General features: G+C 27.4%; 1 protein-coding gene across 2 annotated transcripts in view; it reads right to left on the bottom strand.

The window, feature by feature from the left end:
* LOC130447652 (hormone receptor 4) overlaps nucleotides 1-16,011 on the bottom strand; it is a 44,082-nt gene extending 28,071 nt beyond the window's left edge. For both annotated transcript variants that reach the window (XM_056784600.1, XM_056784601.1), the window contains exon 1: nucleotides 15,651-16,011. The gene's annotated coding sequence lies outside the window, so the exon portion shown is untranslated. The remainder of the gene's footprint in view (nucleotides 1-15,650) is intronic.
* Nucleotides 16,012-23,395: the final 7,384 nt, after the last annotated feature.

The raw sequence follows: 23,395 nt of genomic DNA, 5'->3' as shown, positions 1-23,395 counted from the left end.
CCCTGTATCTCTGCAATGCTTTCCATTACGACACTCCTATTTTTTTCCCTAGTAAATTATACTTCCAAAATCGTTTTTTTGAAAATATGAACCCAACATTGATATTATTTTGATCTGGAAGAATTTTTGAATCAAAACACTTTTTTATTAATGTTAAATGTCACTTTGAAGCCCTGTATCTCTGCAATGCTTTCCATTACGACACTCCTATTTTTTTCCCTAGTAAATTATACTTCCAAAATCGTTTTTTTGAAAATATGAACCCAATATCGATATTATTTTGATCTGGAAGAATTTTTGAATCAAAACACTTTTTTATTAATGTTAAATGTCACTTTGAAGCCCTGTATCTCTGCAATGCTTTCCATTACGACACTCCTATTTTTTTCCCTAGTAAATTATACTTCCAAAATCGTTTTTTTGAAAATATGAACCCAATATTGATATTATTTTGTTCAGGAAGATTTTTTGAATCAAAACATTTTTTTATATCAATGTTAAATGTCACTTTGAAGCCCTGTATCTCTGCAATGCTTTCCATTACGACACTCCTATTTTTTTCCCTTGTAAATCATACTTCCAACATCGTTTTTTGAAAATATGAACCCAAAATTGATATTATTTTGTTCTGGAAGAATTTTTGAATCAAAACACTTTTTTATTAATGTTAAATGTCACTTTGAAGCCCTGTATTTCTGCAATGCTTTCCATTACGACACTCCTATTTTTTTCCCTTGTAAATCATACTTCCAACATCGTTTTTTGAAAATATGAACCCAATATCGATATTATTTTGATCTGGAAGAATTTTTGAATCAAAACATTTTTTTATTAATGTTTAATGTCACTTTGAAGCCCTGTATCTCTGCAATGCTTTCCATTACGACACTCCTATTTTTTTCCCTTGTAAATTATACTTCCAAAATCGTTTTTTTGAAAATATGAACCCAATATCGATATTATTTTGATCTGGAAGAATTTTTGAATCAAAACATTTTTTTATTAATGTTTAATGTCACTTTGAAGCCCTGTATCTCTGCAATGCTTTCCATTCTGACACTCCTGTTTTTTTCCCTTGTAAATCATACTTCCAACATCGTTTTTTTTTAAATATGAACTCAATATTGATATTATTTTGTTCTGGAAGAATTTTTGTATGAAAACATTGGCTTTTTTTGATTTTACATCATTCATTAAGGGCCTAATAGAATATAATTTAAAAAATACGTTCAAAAAGTTCATTTTTCAAAATTTTATCATTTTTTTTAAACAAAAAACTGTTTATTACAACGAAACTTTGGGTACTTTAACTTTGAAGCCCTATATCTCTGAAATGCTTCCTTTTACCATATCCCTAATTGTTTCCCTTGTGAATTAAACTTCCAGAAATTTGTTTTTTTAGATATGAAATGTTCTAGGAGAATTTCTAAATCAAAATTGTGTCAATTTTTGTCAATTTTTTATAACAAAAAAATGTGTTTTATAACCAAACTCAACTCACTTTCATTTTATTCCCCTTATGACTATGCTAATTAAAATTATCTGAAAAGAAAATTTCGCACGCAAACAAATCAAAATATATTTTTCTTATTTTCAAAATTTCCCGTTTTCCCATATCGCTTTCAAAGTTTGGCAACGCTGTTCAGATATGATCTCGTACATAATCGATTTCCGCTTTAATTTTTTTAGATTATGAAACTTAATTATTCGAATTAAATCAACTACGCCACTGGTTGTATTCGTGGAAATTTCCGAGAACAAAGACGAATTAGAAAAGTCGAATTGTATAATACGAACATGAAATATTTTACCTACAAGTACTGTAATGATTGTTCATAACGAGTATTAAATGATATTTAAATTTTTTTAAATGATTCTTTATTGTCGATACGTAGACGAGTGTAAAACAAATAATTATTGCGTCTACAGCGGGCTCAAGTACCAAATTTATCATACAAGGTTAATGACATCTAATTTGATACACAATATAATTCGAACTGATTCTCTCGGTTTTGCGGACCCATGAAGTTCACTCCGGTCTTTGACATACAAAAAAAAAGGGGAAATCGAATAAAAAATCCTATAAATACAATACTTATTGGGAAAAAACTATATAATACGGGGTGTAAACAAAAATTAACTAAAAAAATTGTGTGGATTGCGAAATGTTACAAAAAAATTTGCAATTATATAACTTTAATCAAGTAGTGGGGGAAGATCGACTCGTATACTCGTTGGTATTTATACGGTGGGTGAAAAAAAGTAACTAATAAATTCAATATTAAGTAAATTATTTTTTTTTTAATAATTCGTGATACATATTGAATAGTAGTTGTACATTGTTGCCACATGTCTTCAAAATGATATATATAAGATAAAAATTTTACAGATGTTTCTTGAAAGATGGCGATTTAAGTGGGAAAAATGATAATTTTTTATTCATTAATATTTGAACGAGTTCCAAGTCTCGTATTTCCAATACCGCGAATCATATCAAAGTCCTAATTTTTTTCTTCATAAAACTAACCCTCGGTAACACCTATAAAAAATTTCAGCTCAATTCTCTAAATATTTTGGCTTGAGCGATTTTTTAAACATGTATATGATTTTGATTAATATTTTAACGAATTCGAAACCTTGTATTTCCATTACTATGAATGATATCAGAGTTCTAATTTATTTCTACATTAAACCAACCCTCAACTACATCTTTATGAAATTTCAGCTCAATTCTCTAAATATTTTGGCTTGAGCGATTTTTTAAACATGTATATGATTTTCATTAATATTTTAACGAATTTGAAACCTTGTATTTCCAGTACTGTGAATTATATCAGAGTTCTAATTTATTTCTACATTAAACCAACCCTCAACTACATCTCTATGGAATTTCAGCTCAATTCTCTAAATATTTTGGCTTGACTGATTTTTTAAACATTCATATGTTTTTCGTTATCATTCGAACAAGTTTTAACCCTCGTATATTCAATCCTGTGAATAATATCAAAGTCCTAATTTTTTTCTTCATAAATCTAACCCTTAATAACATCTCTATGAATTTTTAGCTCAATTCTCTAAATATTTTGGCTTGACTGATTTTTTAAACATTCATAAGTTTTTCGTTATCATTCGAACAAGTTTTAACCCTCGTATATCCAATCCTGTGAATAATATCAAAGTCCTAATTTTTTTCTTCATAAATCTAACCCTTAATAACATCTCTATGAATTTTTAGCTCAATTCTCTAAATATTTTGGCTTGACTGATTTTTTAAACATTCATAAGTTTTTCGTTATCATTCGAACAAGTTTTAACCCTCGTATATCCAATCCTGTGAATAATATCAAAGTCCTAATTTTTTTCTTCATAAATCTAACCCTTAATAACATCTCTATGAATTTTTAGCTCAATTCTCTAAATATTTTGGCTTGACTGATTTTTTAAACATTCATATGTTTTTCGTTATCATTCGAACAAGTTTTAACCCTCGTATATTCAATCCTGTGAATAATATCAAAGTCCTAATTTTTTTCTTCATAAATCTAACCCTTAATAACATCTCTATGAATTTTTAGCTCAATTCTCTAAATATTTTGGCTTGACTGATTTTTTAAACATTCATAAGTTTTTCGTTATCATTCGAACAAGTTTTAACCCTCGTATATCCAATCCTGTGAATAATATCAAAGTCCTAATTTTTTTCTTCATAAATCTAACCCTTAATAACATCTCTATGAATTTTTAGCTCAATTCTCTAAATATTTTGGCTTGACTGATTTTTTAAACATTCATAAGTTTTTCGTTATCATTCGAACAAGTTTTAACCCTCGTATATCCAATCCTGTGAATAATATCAAAGTCCTAATTTTTTTCTTCATAAATCTAACCCTTAATAACATCTCTATGAATTTTTAGCTCAATTCTCTAAATATTTTGGCTTGACTGATTTTTTAAACATTCATATGTTTTTCGTTAACATTCGAACAAGTTTTAACCCTCGTATATCCAATCCTGTGAATAATATCAAAGTCCTAATTTTTTTCTTCACAAATCTAACCCTTTCTAACATCTCTATGAATTTTTAGCTCAATTCTCTAAATATTTTGGCTTGAGCGATTTTTTAAACATGTATATGATTTTCATTAATATTTTAACGAATTCGAAACCTTGTATTTCCAGTACTGTGAATTATATCAGAGTTCTAATTTATTTCTACATTAAACCAACCCTCAACTACATCTCTATGAAATTTCAGCTCAATTCTCTAAATATTTTGGCTTGACTGATTTTTTAAACAATCATATGTTTTTCGTTAACATTCGAACAAGTTTTAACCCTCGTATATCCAATCCTGTGAATAATATCAAAGTCCTAATTTTTTTCTTCATAAATCTAACCCTTAATAACATCTCTATGAATTTTTAGCTCAATTCTCTAAATATTTTGGCTTGACTGATTTTTTAAACAATCATATGTTTTTCGTTAACATTCGAACAAGTTTTAACCCTCGTATATCCAATCCTGTGAATAATATCAAAGTCCTAATTTTTTTCTTCATAAATCTAACCCTTTCTAACATCTCTATGAATTTTCAGCTCAATTCTCTAAATATTTTGGCTTGAGCGATTTTTTAAACATGTATAGGATTTTCATTAATATTTTAACGAATTCGAAACCTTGTAATTCCATTACTGTGAATTATATCAGAGTTCTAATTTATTTCTACATTAAACCAACCCTCAACTAGATCTCTATGAAATTTCAGCTCAATTCTCTAAATATTTTGGCTTGACTGATTTTTTAAACATTCATATGTTTTTCGTTAACATTCGAACAAGTTTTAACCCTCGTATATCCAATCCTGTGAATAATATCAAAGTCCTAATTTTTTTCTTCATAAATCTAACCCTTAGTAACACCTCAATAAAACTTCAGCTCAATTCTCTAAATATTTTGGCTTGAGCGATTTTTTAAACATGTATATGATTTTGATTAATATTTTAACGAATTCGAAACCTTGTATTTCCATTACTATGAATGATATCAGAGTTCTAATTTATTTCTACATTAAACCAACCCTCAACTACATCTCTATCAAATTTTAGCTCAATTCTCTAAATATTTTGGCTTGATTGATTTTTTAAACATTCATATGTTTTTCGTTAACATTCGATCAAGTTTTAACCCTCGTATATCCAATCCTGTGAATCATATTGAGATCCTAATTTTTTTCTTCATGAATATAACCCTTAATAACATCTCTAAAAAATTTCAGCTCAATTCTCTGAATATTTTGGCTTAAGCGATTTTTTAAACATGTATATGATTTTGATTAATATTTTAACGAATTCGAAACCTTGTATTTCCATTACTATGAATGATATCAGAGTTCTAATTTATTTCTACATTAAACCAACCCTCAACTACATCTTTATGAAATTTCAGCTCAATTCTCTAAATATTTTGGCTTGAGCGATTTTTTAAACATGTATATGATTTTCATTGATATTTTAACGAATTTGAAACCTTGTATTTCCAGTACTGTGAATTATATCAGAGTTCTAATTTATTTCTACATTAAACCAACCCTCAACTACATCTCTATGGAATTTCAGCTCAATTCTCTAAATATTTTGGCTTGACTGATTTTTTAAACATTCATATGTTTTTCGTTAACATTCGAACAAGTTTTAACCCTCGTATATCCAATCCTGTGAATAATATCAAAGTCCTAATTTTTTTCTTCATAAATCTAACCCTTAGTAACACCTCAATAAAACTTCAGCTCAATTCTCTAAATATTTTGGCTTGAGCGATTTTTTAAACATGTATATGATTTTGATTAATATTTTAACGAATTCGAAACCTTGTATTTCCATTACTATGAATGATATCAGAGTTCTAATTTATTTCTACATTAAACCAACCCTCAACTACATCTCTATCAAATTTTAGCTCAATTCTCTAAATATTTTGGCTTGATTGATTTTTTAAACATTCATATGTTTTTCGTTAACATTCGATCAAGTTTTAACCCTCGTATATCCAATCCTGTGAATCATATTGAGATCCTAATTTTTTTCTTCATGAATATAACCCTTAATAACATCTCTAAAAAATTTCAGCTCAATTCTCTGAATATTTTGGCTTAAGCGATTTTTTAAACATGTATATGATTTTGATTAATATTTTAACGAATTCGAAACCTTGTATTTCCATTACTATGAATGATATCAGAGTTCTAATTTATTTCTACATTAAACCAACCCTCAACTACATCTTTATGAAATTTCAGCTCAATTCTCTAAATATTTTGGCTTGAGCGATTTTTTAAACATGTATATGATTTTCATTGATATTTTAACGAATTTGAAACCTTGTATTTCCAGTACTGTGAATTATATCAGAGTTCTAATTTATTTCTACATTAAACCAACCCTCAACTACATCTTTATGAAATTTCAGCTCAATTCTCTAAATATTTTGGCTTGAGCGATTTTTTAAACATGTATATGATTTTGATTAATATTTTAACGAATTCGAAACCTTGTATTTCCATTACTATGAATGATATCAGAGTTCTAATTTATTTCTACATTAAACAAACCCTCAACTACATCTTTATGAAATTTCAGCTCAATTCTCTAAATATTTTGGCTTGAGCGATTTTTTAAACATGTATATGATTTTGATTAATATTTTAACGAATTCGAAACCTTGTATTTCCATTACTATGAATGATATCAGAGTTCTAATTTATTTCTACATTAAACCAACCCTCAACTACATCTCTATCAAATTTTAGCTCAATTCTCTAAATATTTTGGCTTGAATGATTTTTTAAACATTCATATGTTTTTCGTTAACATTCGATCAAGTTTTAACCCTCGTATATCCAATCCTGTGAATCATATTGAGATCCTAATTTTTTATTTCATGAATATAACCCTTAATAACATTTCTAAAAAATTTCAGCTCAATTCTCTGAATATTTTGGCTTAAGCGATTTTTTAAACATGTATATGATTTTCATTAATATTTTAACGAATTCGAAACCTTGTATTTCCATTACTATGAATGATATCAGAGTTCTAATTTATTTCTACATTAAACCAACCCTCAACTACATCTTTATGAAATTTCAGCTCAATTCTCTAAATATTTTGGCTTGAGCGATTTTTTAAACATGTATATGATTTTCATTGATATTTTAACGAATTTGAAACCTTGTATTTCCAGTACTGTGAATTATATCAGAGTTCTAATTTATTTCTACATTAAACCAACCCTCAACTACATCTCTATGGAATTTCAGCTCAATTCTCTAAATATTTTGGCTTGACTGATTTTTTAAACATTCATATGTTTTTCGTTAACATTCGAACAAGTTTTAACCCTCGTATATCCAATCCTGTGAATAATATCAAAGTCCTAATTTTTTTCTTCATAAATCTAACCCTTAATAACATCTCTATGAATTTTCAGCTCAATTCTCTAAATATTTTGGCTTGACTGATTTTTTAAACATGTATGTGATTTTCATTAATATTTGATCAACTTGGAAGCCTCGTATTTACAAAAGTGTTAATCATATCAAGTTCTTAATTTTTTTCTACACACAACTAACCTTCAAAAACCTTCCTCTATAATTTTAGCTCAATGCTCTATTTATTTTAGCGTTCGTGATTAATATTATCCCCATATTTGAACTATCAATAACTCGTTATACATAAAATTAAATAAAATTACATACCAAATAACTTTTTTTGATTTGACTCACTCGGTATATCAATTTCAAGTTAAAAAAACGAAATTTCCAACGGAGGAATATTAAAATAAGAAAACTAATTAAACGTCATTACCTAATTATTTGCGACACCAACGATGATGAAATAAGAAACGACTGAACCAAAAATTCCAGATACAATCTGTATTATTCTATTTTTTTTTTCATTGTCGAATTTGAATATCAACAATGCATCCAAATATTCACTCCCTATCTTATCGACGTAGATATTCAGAGGTGAACGAACCCAAATTTCTTTTTCGCATATTGTATTAAACAAAAAAACTACGAGACGATCCAATAAAAAAACCGATACGAAAATTCTAGAATTTCTTTAAATATTCTCAGACATTAATAGTCATTTGGTTCATTAGTCCTGGAGAGAAATAAAAATCGTATTAAAAATATAATTATTACGGGTAAAATTAGTTATAAAGTTGTATTCGCACTTCGAAAAGCAAAAAATAGTGTCAAAGTGAAAAAATAACAAACGATTCTGCCGTTTACAGCGGCGTACTATTTTTAATTAACTATAGAATTAATTACTTAATGAATAAATAATTTTTAATACTATTCGAAGGTTTTGGTGACAACAGATCTTCTTTTTTAAATTTCTGTAACATTATACAGGGTGCTGAAGTTTTTAAATAGCCCGTATAACACAACACAACCCTATATCATTGAAATATATTAAAATATATTAAAAAAATGTAACTTTACAAAAAATCGATGCCTAATATTTTCCATCTATAATTTTAACGAGCTACTACGAATCTAATATCAATATTTTAAATTTATGAAGAGGTCGATGATCCCGCTCGAAAGTTTATTGGTTATACGTTAAATAGAAAATTTATTACGTCTATAATTTGTTCGAGATAAATTTGATTTATAAAAAAAAATAAAGTCGGTAAAAATAGTAAAGGGTATTGATCCAACTTATTTATTTATTTCCTATTCGACAAAAGTTTTTTTACGAATACAACAGTTCATTGGCATGTTATTTATGACCACGTCTCGTATATTAGGATATATATTTAGTGTCTTTCACTATTACACTCACTATTTTAATTATTTTTAAAACACGATTAAAATACTTTTACCGTTACCCTCGTATATTCAGTCACGTCACTTTAAAAGTTTTTTACGTAACAGTCTATGGCGAAAAAAGAATGTCAGTCTATCTCTCTCTCTCTCTCTCTCACTTGAACCTGAACTTTCACTACCATTTCAGAAATGAATTGAAAAGTAATAAAATTGCTAGACACATCAGATGTTAAAAAGAAAGGTAATCACGAGTCACGACTTCCGCTATTTTACTAAATATATTATATATAACTAATAAATTTAATGAAAAACCTTTTAATAAACAAGGTAAACGTCAAATTCTTCTTTTTTAACAAACGATATATCTCAATGACTCGTTCTAGTCCAGCCAGTGGCGTACTAACTTTTGTGTTATTTCTCATAAATGTATTATATTAAAATCGGATAGGATACACCACGTTTTTATTAAAATTTCGTAAATAATTTTTTCAAAACTGAATTACATCAAAAAATATCATTTATATTGAATAATCGTCAGTGAAATTCAAGGTACAGTCTGTTGAAAAATTAGAAACTATTGTAATAATATTTCTGTGTGATTATTTAAACTCGGTAAATTGGGGATAAATATTTGAAATATTCTGAATCGATTGAAATGGATTCTAAAGCTCTATATTTGATATTTCAGGAGATAACCTAACCTCAACATTTTCTATAACTTTCTTATGTAAACTTTAAGACCCTGTATATTGGTTATAGGAAAACCTTGGGACCTCAAAATTTCAAAATTCATAGATTGTCATATTCTGAATCGATAGAGATTGATTTCAGAGCTCTATATTTGATATTTCAGGAGATATGATTAAAAATAAGCTACCTCAACATTTTCTCTAACTTTAAGACCCTGTATATTGGTTATAAGAAAACTTTGGGACCTCAAAATTTCAAAATTCATAGATTCTCATATTCTGAATCGATAGAGATTGATTTCAGAGCTCTATATTTGATATTTCAGGAGATATGATTAAAAATAAGCCACCCCAACATTTTTTCTAACTTTAAGACCCTGTATATTGGTTATAGGAAAACTTTGGAACCTCAAAATTTCAAAATTCATAGATTCTCATATTCTGAATCGATAGAGATTGATTTCAAAGCTCTATATTTGATATTTCAGGAGATATGATTAAAAATAAGCTACCTCAACATTTTCTCTAACTTTAAGACCCTGTATATTGGTTATAGGAAAACTTTGGAACCTCAAAATTTCAAAATTCATAGATTCTCATATTCTGAATCGATAGAGATTGATTTCAAAGCTCTATATTTGATATTTCAGGAGATATGATTAAAAATAAGCTACCTCAACATTTTCTCTAACTTTAAGACCCTGTATATTGGTTATAGGAAAACTTTGGAACCTCAAAATTTCAAAATTCATAGATTCTCATATTCTGAATCGATAGAGATTGATTTCAAAGCTCTATATTTGATATTTCAGGAGATATGATTAAAAATAAGCTACCTCAACATTTTCTCTAACTTTAAGACCCTGTATATTGGTTATAAGAAAACTTTGGGACCTCAAAATTTCAAAATTCATAGATTCTCATATTCTGAATCGATAGAGATTGATTTCAGAGCTCTATATTTGATATTTCAGGAGATATGATTAAAAATAAGCCACCCCAACATTTTTTCTAACTTTAAGACCCTGTATATTGGTTATAGGAAAACTTTGGAACCTCAAAATTTCAAAATTCATAGATTCTCATATTCTGAATCGATAGAGATTAATTTCAAAGCTCTATATTTGATATTTCAGGAGATATGATTAAAAATAAGCTACCTCAACATTTTCTCTAACTTTAAGACCCTGTATATTGGTTATAAGAAAACTTTGGGACCTCAAAATTTCAAAATTCATAGATTGTCATATTCTGAATCGATAAAGATTGATTTCAAAGCTCTATATTTGATATTTCAGGAGATATGATTAAAAATAAGCTACCTCAACATTTTCTCTAACTTTAAGACCCTGTATATTGGTTATAGGAAAACTTTGGGACCTCAAAATTTCGAAATTCATAGATTGTCATATTCTGAATCGATAGAGATTGATTTCAAAGCTCTATATTTGATATTTCAGGAGATATGATTAAAAATAAGCTACCTCAACATTTTCTCTAACTTTAAGACCCTGTATATTGGTTATAGGAAAACTTTGGAACCTCAAAATTTCAAAATTCATGGATTCTCATATTCTGAATCGATAGAGATTGATTTCAAAGCTCTATATTTGATATTTCAGGAGATATGATTAAAAATAAGCTACCTCAACATTTTCTCTAACTTTAAGACCCTGTATATTGGTTATAGGAAAACTTTGGGAACTCAAAATTTCAAAATTCATGGATTCTCATATTCTGAATCGATAGAGATTGATTTCAAAGCTCTATATTTGATATTTCAGGAGATATGATTAAAAATAAGCTACCTCAACATTTTCTCTAACTTTAAGACCCTGTATATTGGTTAGAGGAAAACTTTGGGACCTCAAAATTTCAAAATTCATAGATTCTCATATTCTGAATCGATAGAGATTGATTTCAAAGCTCTATATTTGATATTTCAGGAGATATGATTAAAAATAAGCTACCTCAACATTTTCTCTAACTTTAAGACCCTGTATATTGGTTATAAGAAAACTTTGGGACCTCAAAATTTCAAAATTCATAGATTGTCATATTCTGAATCGATAGAGATTAATTTCAAAGCTCAATATTTGATATTTCAGGAGATATGATTAAAAATAAGCTACCTCAACATTTTCTCTAACTTTAAGACCCTGTATATTGGTTATAGGAAAACTTTGGGACCTCAAAATTTCAAAATTCATAGATTCTCATATTCTGAATCGATAGAGATTGATTTCAAAGCTCTATATTTGATATTTCAGGAGATATGATTAAAAATAAGCTACCTCAACATTTTCTCTAACTTTAAGACCCTGTATATTGGTTATAGGAAAACTTTGGGACCTCAAAATTTCAAAATTCATAGATTCTCATATTCTGAATCGATAGAGATTGATTTCAAAGCTCTATATTTGATATTTCAGGAGATATGATTAAAAATAAGCTACCTCAACATTTTCTCTAACTTTAAGACCCTGTATATTGGTTATAAGAAAATCTTGGGACCTCAAAATTTCAAAATTCATAGATTGTCATATTCTGAATCGATAGAGATTAATTTCAAAGCTCTATATTTGATATTTCAGGAGATATGATTAAAAATAAGCTTCCTCAACATTTTCTCTAACTTTAAGACCCTGTATATTGGTTATAGGAAAACTTTGGGACCTCAAAATTTCAAAATTCATAGATTCTCATATTTTGAATCGATAGAGATTAATTTCAAAGCTCTATATTTGATATTTCAGGAGATATGATTAAAAATAAGCTACCTCAACATTTTCTCTAACTTTAAGACCCTGTATATTGGTTATAAGAAAACTTTGGGACCTCAAAATTTCAAAATTCATAGATTGTCATATTCTGAATCGATAGAGATTGATTTCAAAGCTCTATATTTGATATTTCAGGAGATATGATTAAAAATAAGCTACCTCAACATTTTCTCTAACTTTAAGACCCTGTATATTGGTTATAGGAAAACCTTGGGACCTCAAAATTTCAAAATTCATAGATTGTCATATTCTGAATCGATAGAGATTAATTTCAAAGCTCAATATATGATATTTCAGGAGATATGATTAAAAATAAGCTACCTCAACATTTTCTCTAACTTCAAGACCCTGTATATTGGTTATAAGAAAACTTTGGGACCTCAAAATTTCAAAATTCATAGATTCTCATATTCTGAATCGATAGAGATTGATTTCAAAGCTCTATATTTGATATTTCAGGAGATATGATTAAAAATAAGCTACCTCAACATTTTCTCTAACTTTAAGACCCTGTATATTGGTTATAGGAAAACTTTGGGACCTCAAAATTTCCAAATTCATAGATTCTCATATTTTGAATCGATAGAGATTAATTTCAAAGCTCTATATTTGATATTTCAGGAGATATGATTAAAAATAAGCTTCCTCAACATTTTCTCTAACTTTAAGACCCTGTATATTGGTTATAGGAAAACTTTGGGACCTCAAAATTTCAAAATTCATAGATTCTCATATTTTGAATCGATAGAGATTAATTTCAAAGCTCTATATTTGATATTTCAGGAGATATGATTAAAAATAAGCTACCTCAACATTTTCTCTAACTTTAAGACCCTGTATATTGGTTATAAGAAAACTTTGGGACCTCAAAATTTCAAAATTCATAGATTGTCATATTCTGAATCGATAGAGATTGATTTCAAAGCTCTATATTTGATATTTCAGGAGATATGATTAAAAATAAGCTTCCTCAACATTTTCTCTAACTTTAAGACCCTGTATATTGGTTATAAGAAAACTTTGGGACCTCAAAATTTCAAAATTCATAGATTCTCATATTCTGAATCGATAGAGATTGATTTCAAAGCTCTATATTTGATATTTCAGGAGATATGATTAAAAATAAGTTACCTCAACATTTTCTCTAACTTTCAGACCCTGTATATTGGTTATAGGAAAACTTTGGGACCTCAAAATTTCAAAATTCATAGATTCTCATATTTTGAATCGATAGAGATTAATTTCAAAGCTCAATATTTGATATTTCAGGAGATATGATTAAAAATAAGTTACCTCAACATTTTCTCTAACTTTAAGACCCTGTATATTGGTTATAAGAAAACCTTGGGACCTCAAAATTTCAAAATTCATAGATTGTCATATTCTGAATCGATAGAGATTAATTTCAAAGCTCAATATTTGATATTTCAGGAGATATGATTAAAAATAAGCTACCTCAACATTTTCTCTAACTTTAAGACCCTGTATATTGGTTATAGGAAAACTTTGGGACCTCAAAATTTCAAAATTCATAGATTCTCATATTCTGAATCGATAGAGATTGATTTCAGAGCTCTATATTTGATATTTCAGGAGATATGATTAAAAATAAGCTACCTCAACATTTTCTCTAACTTTAAGACCCTGTATATTGGTTATAGGAAAACTTTGGGACCTCAAAATTTCAAAATTCATAGATTCTCATATTCTGAATCGATAGAGATTAATTTCAAAGCTCAATATTTGATATTTCAGGAGATATGATTAAAAATAAGCTACCTCAACATTTTCTCTAACTTTAAGACCCTGTATATTGGTTATAGGAAAACTTTGGGACCTCAAAATTTCAAAATTCATAGATTCTCATATTCTGAATCGATAGAGATTGATTTCAGAGCTCTATATTTGATATTTCAGGAGATATGATTAAAAATAAGCTACCTCAACATTTTTTCTAACTTTAAGACCCTGTATATTGTAAATGAAAAGTTTGTGAAACATTAAAATTTCAAAACTCACAGATCGATACCCTCTGAATCGAATGAGCTATATTCCAAAGCTCAATTTTCAATAGTTCAAGAAATATGGACGAAATTATGAAATCGTGACGTGGATTTGACTAAATTGAACCTAATTAATCGACTTTTTCATGTTAATTTGAATACAATGTACGATAAATATCAAAGCAATAGTAAATCTAAAACTTTAAGTAAACAATTTGAACTAATAAACATTAATATGCCAGAAATGTTTGAAACTAGGTCAAGACAAGATTATTTTTATGTGATAACGGAAACGATAAGATTATTGCCTTATTTATACAAATAAATTAATTCATTACTCGGGGTAATGTTATTTTGAAGACAAACGTCGAAATAACAAGCTACAGGGTACACGTACTATATTAGTTAACGAATCTTTTATACGATCGAAAAATTTCGACATCTGATGATTATATTTTGAACTTCAGGTTATACAGAAACTTTTATGAAAAATAAATTTTTCTTCTAAAATCAATAATAAAAAAGTTTTACGTATAATTCAATTATTTTTTAAACATATCGTCCTACCCCGGTATATATATTGTCAACGTTCCAACTACCCCGAAGGTCATAGACCACGAGACCTACTTTATAAAAATGCGATAGGTTTTCAAAAGCATTTTTTTTTTTAGAGTTCAATATCAATATCAAAAAATTACATAAATATAATGCGAAATATTGAGGTTAAGTACATTGAAAAATGATAAGGATGTAAAACCTTTGGCCAATGACATTCGGTCGTTTTAAAATAGACCGTTGGCAGCACTTAATAAGCGATGACCTATAAAATTAATTCTACCGAAAAATAAAACTTTCAATTCATCCTCGTATAAATTTTCAAGTAAATTTATTCGAAATTATCGTATCTATGCAAAAATAAGGTAATTTTCGGTTTCAATTTAGGGCTAATACCTTGACTAACAGCGATTTTAAATAACAGTTTTGTAGGAAAACTGCGCAAGTCGACGCCCACCATTACTGACCTACATTAAGAGCGGGGTCAACGACCCGTTGAAGCTTCATTACAATCGAATGCGGCCTTTGGTACCGTGTTGCCACATCATTACTTTTTACTTATAATAAGGAAATTATCGTTTTTAAAATTATTTCATAAAAAAGCTTCATAAAACAGTAAATATAATAATATTTTCCTTTAAAATTCATTTATATCTATCGTATTTACATATCATATATTGTTTACGTAACTGATTACGGTTATATAACGCTTTTTTTTTATTATTTATTTTCATCGATGACGTCTGATATTTACGTAATAAAATTCGATTTTTTAATTCATACTCACATTTTTTGTTCTGTATAGTTATTAACAGCGAAAAACCACCGATATATTCCCATTTATTAGATCACTTTGGCAAGTTTTAATAACACTAAAACACAAATAGCTTCAACAGCTTTTGTAGGTTAGGAATTTTTGTTTGAAACGCGTCTTTTCTTTTCAATTAGTAAACTAGTACATTTCACTATCTTCTTCACGAACCGTAAACGAAAATCCCAAATCTAGGTTAAGTTTGAATTCATATCGAAAGTATAGCGGGTCTGTTTCGTTTATACACTCACTGTCACTTATCAGGTGTAGATTTCGTTTCTATTCGGTATTAATAATTTCGCAAAGGTAAAATGTCATTTCGGAACAATAAAAAATTCACAAAATAGTGAAATAAGTACTTGTGAAACACTGGATTGGTTATAGTGGCTCTCTACTTGGCTTTGCCGGGACTGTGTACGAGGTGAATGACCTGTAGCTTACAACATCGCAGTGGTGGGGTGGGTCGGGGGGTAAGGGAGAATTTTGCCGCGCGTGGTCCCTGCATTTTGTTTCCTGCTTCCATATGACAGACAGCTCGATTTTGAAGGTTGTTCTTCTCAAAATGACGAACGACCGATACGAAATAACCAAAATCACACAATCGAAATGAATGAAAATGAATAAAATGGCGTATTTACGACGATTTCATTTAATCTACTCGAAAAAAATTATGTACGACGCGGACTACTAGATTAAAACATTGTTTATATTGAAATATATTATACCAGGTAGATAAAAAAGTTGATAAAGTGATTAAAAATTATGTTTGCGCAAATATTCCAGAATTATAAAGTGTTATACGTCAATTTTGATGTTTAAAACGAGTTGCCTATGATTAGACATCACAATGAATAAACTCGTTTTATTAGTTTGAATTTACGTAACGCTAAATTAGCACTTTTGGTACCACTTTCTATTATGTTGCATTTTCAAGTTTATACACTATTAAAAGGTCATACCACAACGATTTCTATCTGAAACTGTCGATTTTCGTATAAAAACAATTAAATTTTCGTAAAAAAATATCGAAAACGTAATTATATACTATGATTTGGTTCAAGTATCACCCTATATGTGATTTTTATCGAAAAGAAACTGATTTTCATGATTATTTACATCTCTAGACCGTATAAGAGATTTTAGAAAAACATAACCTCACAAAAAGCATTCAAAGATGATTTTTTTTCGAATTTACAAGTTTATACACTAATAAAAAGTTATAATACAACGATTTCTATCTAAAACTGTCGATTTTCGTATAAAAACAATTAAATTTTCGTAAAAAAATATCGAAAACGTAATTATATACTATGATTTGGTTCAAGTATCACCCTATATGTGATTTTTATCGAAAAGAAACTGATTTTCATGATTATTTACATCTCTAGACCGTATAAGAGATTTTAGAAAAACATAACCTCACAAAAAGCATTCAAAGATGATTTTTTTTCGAATTTACAAGTTTATACACTAATAAAAAGTTATAATACAACGATTTCTATCTAAAACTGTCGATTTTCGTATAAAAACAATTAAATTTTCGTAAAAAAATATCGAAAACGTAATTATATACTATGATTTGGTTCAAGTATCACCCTATATGTGATTTTTATCGAAAAGAAACTGATTTTCATGATTATTTACATCTCTAGACCGTATAAGAGATTTTAGAAAAACATAACCTCACAAAAAGCATTCAAAGATGATTTTTTTTCGAATTTACAAGTTTATACACTAATAAAAAGTTATAATACAACGATTTCTATCTAAAACTGTCGATTTTCGTATAAAAACAATTAAATTTTCGTAAAAAAATATCGAAAACGTAATTATATACTATGATTTGGTTCAAGTATCACCCTATATGTGATTTTTATCGAAAAGAAACTGATTTTCATGATTATTTACATCTCTAGACCGTATAAGAGATTTTAGAAAAACATAACCTCACAAAAAGCATTCAAAGATGATTTTTTTTCGAATTTACAAGTTTATACACTAATAAAAAGTTATAATACAACGATTTCTATCTAAAACTGTCGATTTTCGTATAAAAACAATTAAATTTTCGTAAAAAAATATCGAAAACGTAATTATATACTATGATTTGGTTCAAGTATCACCCTATATGTGATTTTTATCGAAAAGAAACTGATTTTCATGATTATTTACATCTCTAGACCGTATAAGAGATTTTAGAAAAACATAACCTCACAAAAAGCATTCAAAGATGATTTTTTTTCGAATTTACAAGTTTATACACTAATAAAAAGTTATAATACAACGATTTGTATATAAAACTGTCGATTTTCGTATAAAAACAATTAAATTTTCGTAAAAAAATATCGAAAACGTAATTATATACTATGATTTGGTTCAAGTATCACCCTATATGTGATTTTTATCGAAAAGAAACTGATTTTCATGATTATTTACATCTCTAGACCGTATAAGAGATTTTAGAAAAACATAACCTCACAAAAAGCATTCAAAGATGATTTTTTTTTCGAATTTACAAGTTTATACAATAATAAAAAGTTATAATACAACGATTTGTATATAAAACTGTCGATTTTCGTATAAAAACAATTAAATTTTCGTAAAAAAATATCGAAAACGTAATTATATACTATGATTTGGTTCAAGTATCACCCTATATGTGATTTTTATCGAAAAGAAACTGATTTTCATGATTATTTACATCTCTAGACCGTATAAGAGATTTTAGAAAAACATAACCTCACAAAAAGCATTCAAAGATGATTTTTTTTCGAATTTACAAGTTTATACACTAATAAAAAGTTATAATACAACGATTTCTATCTAAAACTGTCGATTTTCGTATAAAAACAATTAAATTTTCGTAAAAAAATATCGAAAACGTAATTATATACTATGATTTGGTTCAAGTATCACCCTATATGTGATTTTTATCGAAAAGAAACTGATTTTCATGATTATTTACATCTCTAGACCGTATAAGAGATTTTAGAAAAACATAACCTCACAAAAAGCATTCAAAGATGATTTTTTTTCGAATTTACAAGTTTATACACTAATAAAAAGTTATAATACAACGATTTGTATATAAAACTGTCGATTTTCGTATAAAAACAATTAAATTTTCGTAAAAAAATATCGAAAACGTAATTATATACTATGATTTGGTTCAAGTATCACCCTATATGTGATTTTTGTAGAAAAGAAACTGATTTTCATGATTATTTACATCTCTATACCGTATAAGAGATTTTAGAAAAACATAACCTCACAAAAAGCATTCAAAGATGATTTTTTTTCGAATTTACAAGTTTATACACTAATAAAAAGTTATAATACAACGATTTCTATCTAAAACTGTCGATTTTCGTATAAAAACAATTAAATTTTCGTAAAAAAATATCGAAAACGTAATTATATACTATGATTTGGTTCAAGTATCACCCTATATGTGATTTTTATCGAAAAGAAACTGATTTTCATGATTATTTACATCTCTAGACCGTATAAGAGATTTTAGAAAAACATAACCTCACAAAAAGCATTCAAAGATGATTTTTTTTCGAATTTACAAGTTTATACACTAATAAAAAGTTATAATACAACGATTTCTATCTAAAACTGTCGATTTTCGTATAAAAACAATTAAATTTTCGTAAAAAAATATCGAAAACGTAATTATATACTATGATTTGGTTCAAGTATCACCCTATATGTGATTTTTATCGAAAAGAAACTGATTTTCATGATTATTTACATCTCTATACCGTATAAGAGATTTTAGAAAAACATAACCTCACAAAAAGCATTCAAAGATGATTTTTTTTCGAATTTACAAGTTTATACACTAATAAAAAGTTATAATACAACGATTTCTATCTAAAACTGTCGATTTTCGTATAAAAACAATTAAATTTTCGTAAAAAAATATCGAAAACGTAATTATATACTATGATTTGGTTCAAGTATCTCCCTATATGTGATTTTTATCGAAAAGAAACTGATTTTCATGATTATTTACACCTCTAGACCGTATAAGAGATTTTAGAAAAACATAACCTCACAAAAAGCATTCAAAGATGATTTTTTTTCGAATTTACAAGTTTATACACTAATAAAAAGTTATAATACAACGATTTGTATATAAAACTGTCGATTTAGTATAAAAACAATTAAATTTTCGTAAAAAAATATCGAAAACGTAATTATATACTATGATTTGGTTCAAGTATCTCCCTATATGTGATTTTTATCGAAAAGAAACTGATTTTCATGATTATTTACATCTCTAGACCGTATAAGAGATTTTAGAAAAACATAACCTCACAAAAAGCATTCAAAGATGATTTTTTTTCGAATTTACAAGTTTATACACTAATAAAAAGTTATAATACAACGATTTCTATCTAAAACTGTCGATTTTCGTATAAAAACAATTAAATTTTCGTAAAAAAATATCGAAAACGTAATTATATACTATGATTTGGTTCAAGTATCACCCTATATGTGATTTTTATCGAAAAGAAACTGATTTTCATGATTATTTACATCTCTAGACCGTATAAGAGATTTTAGAAAAACATAACCTCACAAAAAGCATTCAAAGATGATTTTTTTTTCGAATTTACAAGTTTATACACTAATAAAAAGTTATAATACAACGATTTCTATCTAAAACTGTCGATTTTCGTATAAAAACAATTAAATTTTCGTAAAAAAATATCGAAAACGTAATTATATACTATGATTTGGTTCAAGTATCACCCTATATGTGATTTTTATCGAAAAGAAACTGATTTTCATGATTATTTACATCTCTAGACCGTATAAGAGATTTTAGAAAAACATAACCTCACAAAAAGCATTCAAAGATGATTTTTTTTCGAATTTACAAGTTTATACACTAATAAAAAGTTATAATACAACGATTTCTATCTAAAACTGTCGATTTTCGTATAAAAACAATTAAATTTTCGTAAAAAAATATCGAAAACGTAATTATATACTATGATTTGGTTCAAGTATCACCCTATATGTGATTTTTATCGAAAAGAAACTGATTTTCATGATTATTTACATCTCTATACCGTATAAGAGATTTTAGAAAAACATAACCTCACAAAAAGCATTCAAAGATGATTTTTTTTCGAATTTACAAGTTTATACACTAATAAAAAGTTATAATACAACGATTTCTATCTAAAACTGTCGATTTTCGTATAAAAACAATTAAATTTTCGTAAAAAAATATCGAAAACGTAATTATATACTATGATTTGGTTCAAGTATCTCCCTATATGTGATTTTTATCGAAAAGAAACTGATTTTCATGATTATTTACACCTCTAGACCGTATAAGAGATTTTAGAAAAACATAACCTCACAAAAAGCATTCAAAGATGATTTTTTTTCGAATTTACAAGTTTATACACTAATAAAAAGTTATAATACAACGATTTGTATATAAAACTGTCGATTTAGTATAAAAACAATTAAATTTTCGTAAAAAAATATCGAAAACGTAATTATATACTATGATTTGGTTCAAGTATCTCCCTATATGTGATTTTTATCGAAAAGAAACTGATTTTCATGATTATTTACATCTCTATACCGTATAAGAGATTTTAGAAAAACATAACCTCACAAAAATTAATAAATGATGATTTTTTACATTTCTAAACCGTACAAAAGATTTTAAAATATACATAACCTCACTAAAATTAATTCCGATTCAATTCCAACATCAGGTAGGAAGGAAATAATAGAAAAATTAATTAATAGCATTTGACCGTATCGCGACCTTCCATTAAAAAACAAAGATTAATTATAATCACCTTCGTAATATCAAAACCATTGATAAAAAAATAACTAGTTATATAAAATTTATTTATTAAAAAAAAAAAAGAAATATCAACAGATAGCCTCCCATTTCCTACATCACGTAAAGTTCAAAGAGGAATTAAGATTCTCATGAATCAGAATAAGTGGTGGAGATATTGTTAACTAATGCGCATGGTGGGAAGTTGGTTGTGGAAATAGCACATTGCCGTTAAATGCGTCATTCACTGGGGGCTATTTTACGCCGTATAAATATATAGCAACAAATACTAGGAATTTACTAATATCAATAATAACTTTAATTAATATTGATTCAGCTAGATTACGGGGACACTCCGATAAGTACTGATGACTTGAACTATCCTAAGAAAGTCAAATCAATCTTGATACCGAATTATTGAACCCATTCAACCAAGAATTGCTACCTCATCAACAGTATTATCCAAATTAGTTAACGTCATCACTTTCAAAAGTATCATATCTATTTTTATAAATCTCCTCGTATATTAACCATAGAATTAATATTATACATAGAGAAAGCTGATTGTAAATGGAATTTTATTATTGGAAGAGAGAGAAAGAGCATTGCTTTACCACTCCCTCTACTCGCTATTAAAATAAAAACTATCCTCCATCCCACCGTTCAACGTCATCGTGATCCAATCAGAATGGAGTAGATCGAGTAGATAGTACATCGATATGACAATATGTCGAGATTTTTGAAAATTTGACATTTTTATTATATCATTTTTATTATTAATGTTTGAATTATTGATATACTAAATATCTTTTTTATTATTTTATATTAGTTCTTTTACCGCCACCTACAGTCCAGACGAGAAAGCTATTAAAACATTGTAATAGAATACTACGTTTACACGTGACGAAAGTTATTGTAAATACTTAGTATCAAGTTTAAGTTTGAATAAAACGTTTATAGATATAGTTTTTACTAAAATTTCATCTTATAAGTAAAATATATAGTAGAATTCAATCAAAGTAATTATCGAAAGTATCTAAATCATATTTTTAATTCCGTAACTTTAGTTTATCGCCATCTACTGACCAGACGGACAAGCTAATGAAAAAATCTAACAGAATACTACATAAAATAAATGTTGAAAATAAGTAGTATGAAATTTTGTCGTGAATAAATGGTTACTAGATATAGTTTTTAGAGAAATATCATTATTCTCATGTCTTTTTATTTATTTTGAATGAAATTGAATTGAAGGAATACTCCAATATACTTATATAATTAATTTCTTTATTTTATTTGTGCTGCGCCATCTACTAGCCAGATGGAAAAGATTTGAAAACGCTCTAGCAGAATACTACGTTTGCACATGTGTTGACTTATTAAATTTGAATTTAAATAAAACGTAACTAAATGTTTCTTTTATGAAAATATTATAAATTCAACTGATAGTATTGGATTAAATTGTGGGAATGCTTAAAATATTTATATTTGAATCGAAAAATCCGAATTAAAAATGATAAATTAATGCAATAAGTCAAAAATAGATGGCGTTGTCGTAAGATTTCTTGAAAGCTTACATAAAACTTTCATTTTTAGAAAATAACTACGTAGATAACTTGGTAATTAGTAAAATTAGAAGCAAATTTCTCGGTTTTGAATTGTTATAAATAGAATTTGATCTAATTAGCAGCATATCAACTGATGATGAAATTGCAATTTATTCACGACTTGATGTTTTTGCGTAAACAATTTTTTGCTATTTCATTTTCTTTATAAGAATCGAAAATAAATGGATTTCGATCCTTAACCCGACGCTGCATTAAAACAAAGTTGATTGAAAATGGTCCCGAGTGAATTTTACGTAACCAGCCTCTATACTTAATATTTTTATGTCTTTTAT

The sequence above is a fragment of the Diorhabda sublineata genome, chromosome 8 (genome assembly GCF_026230105.1).
Source record: "Diorhabda sublineata isolate icDioSubl1.1 chromosome 8, icDioSubl1.1, whole genome shotgun sequence".
In the NCBI taxonomy this organism is placed as follows: domain Eukaryota; kingdom Metazoa; phylum Arthropoda; class Insecta; order Coleoptera; family Chrysomelidae; genus Diorhabda; species Diorhabda sublineata.
Note: the sequence above shows the minus strand (reverse complement) of the source record. Positions and strands in the feature narration are given on the sequence as shown.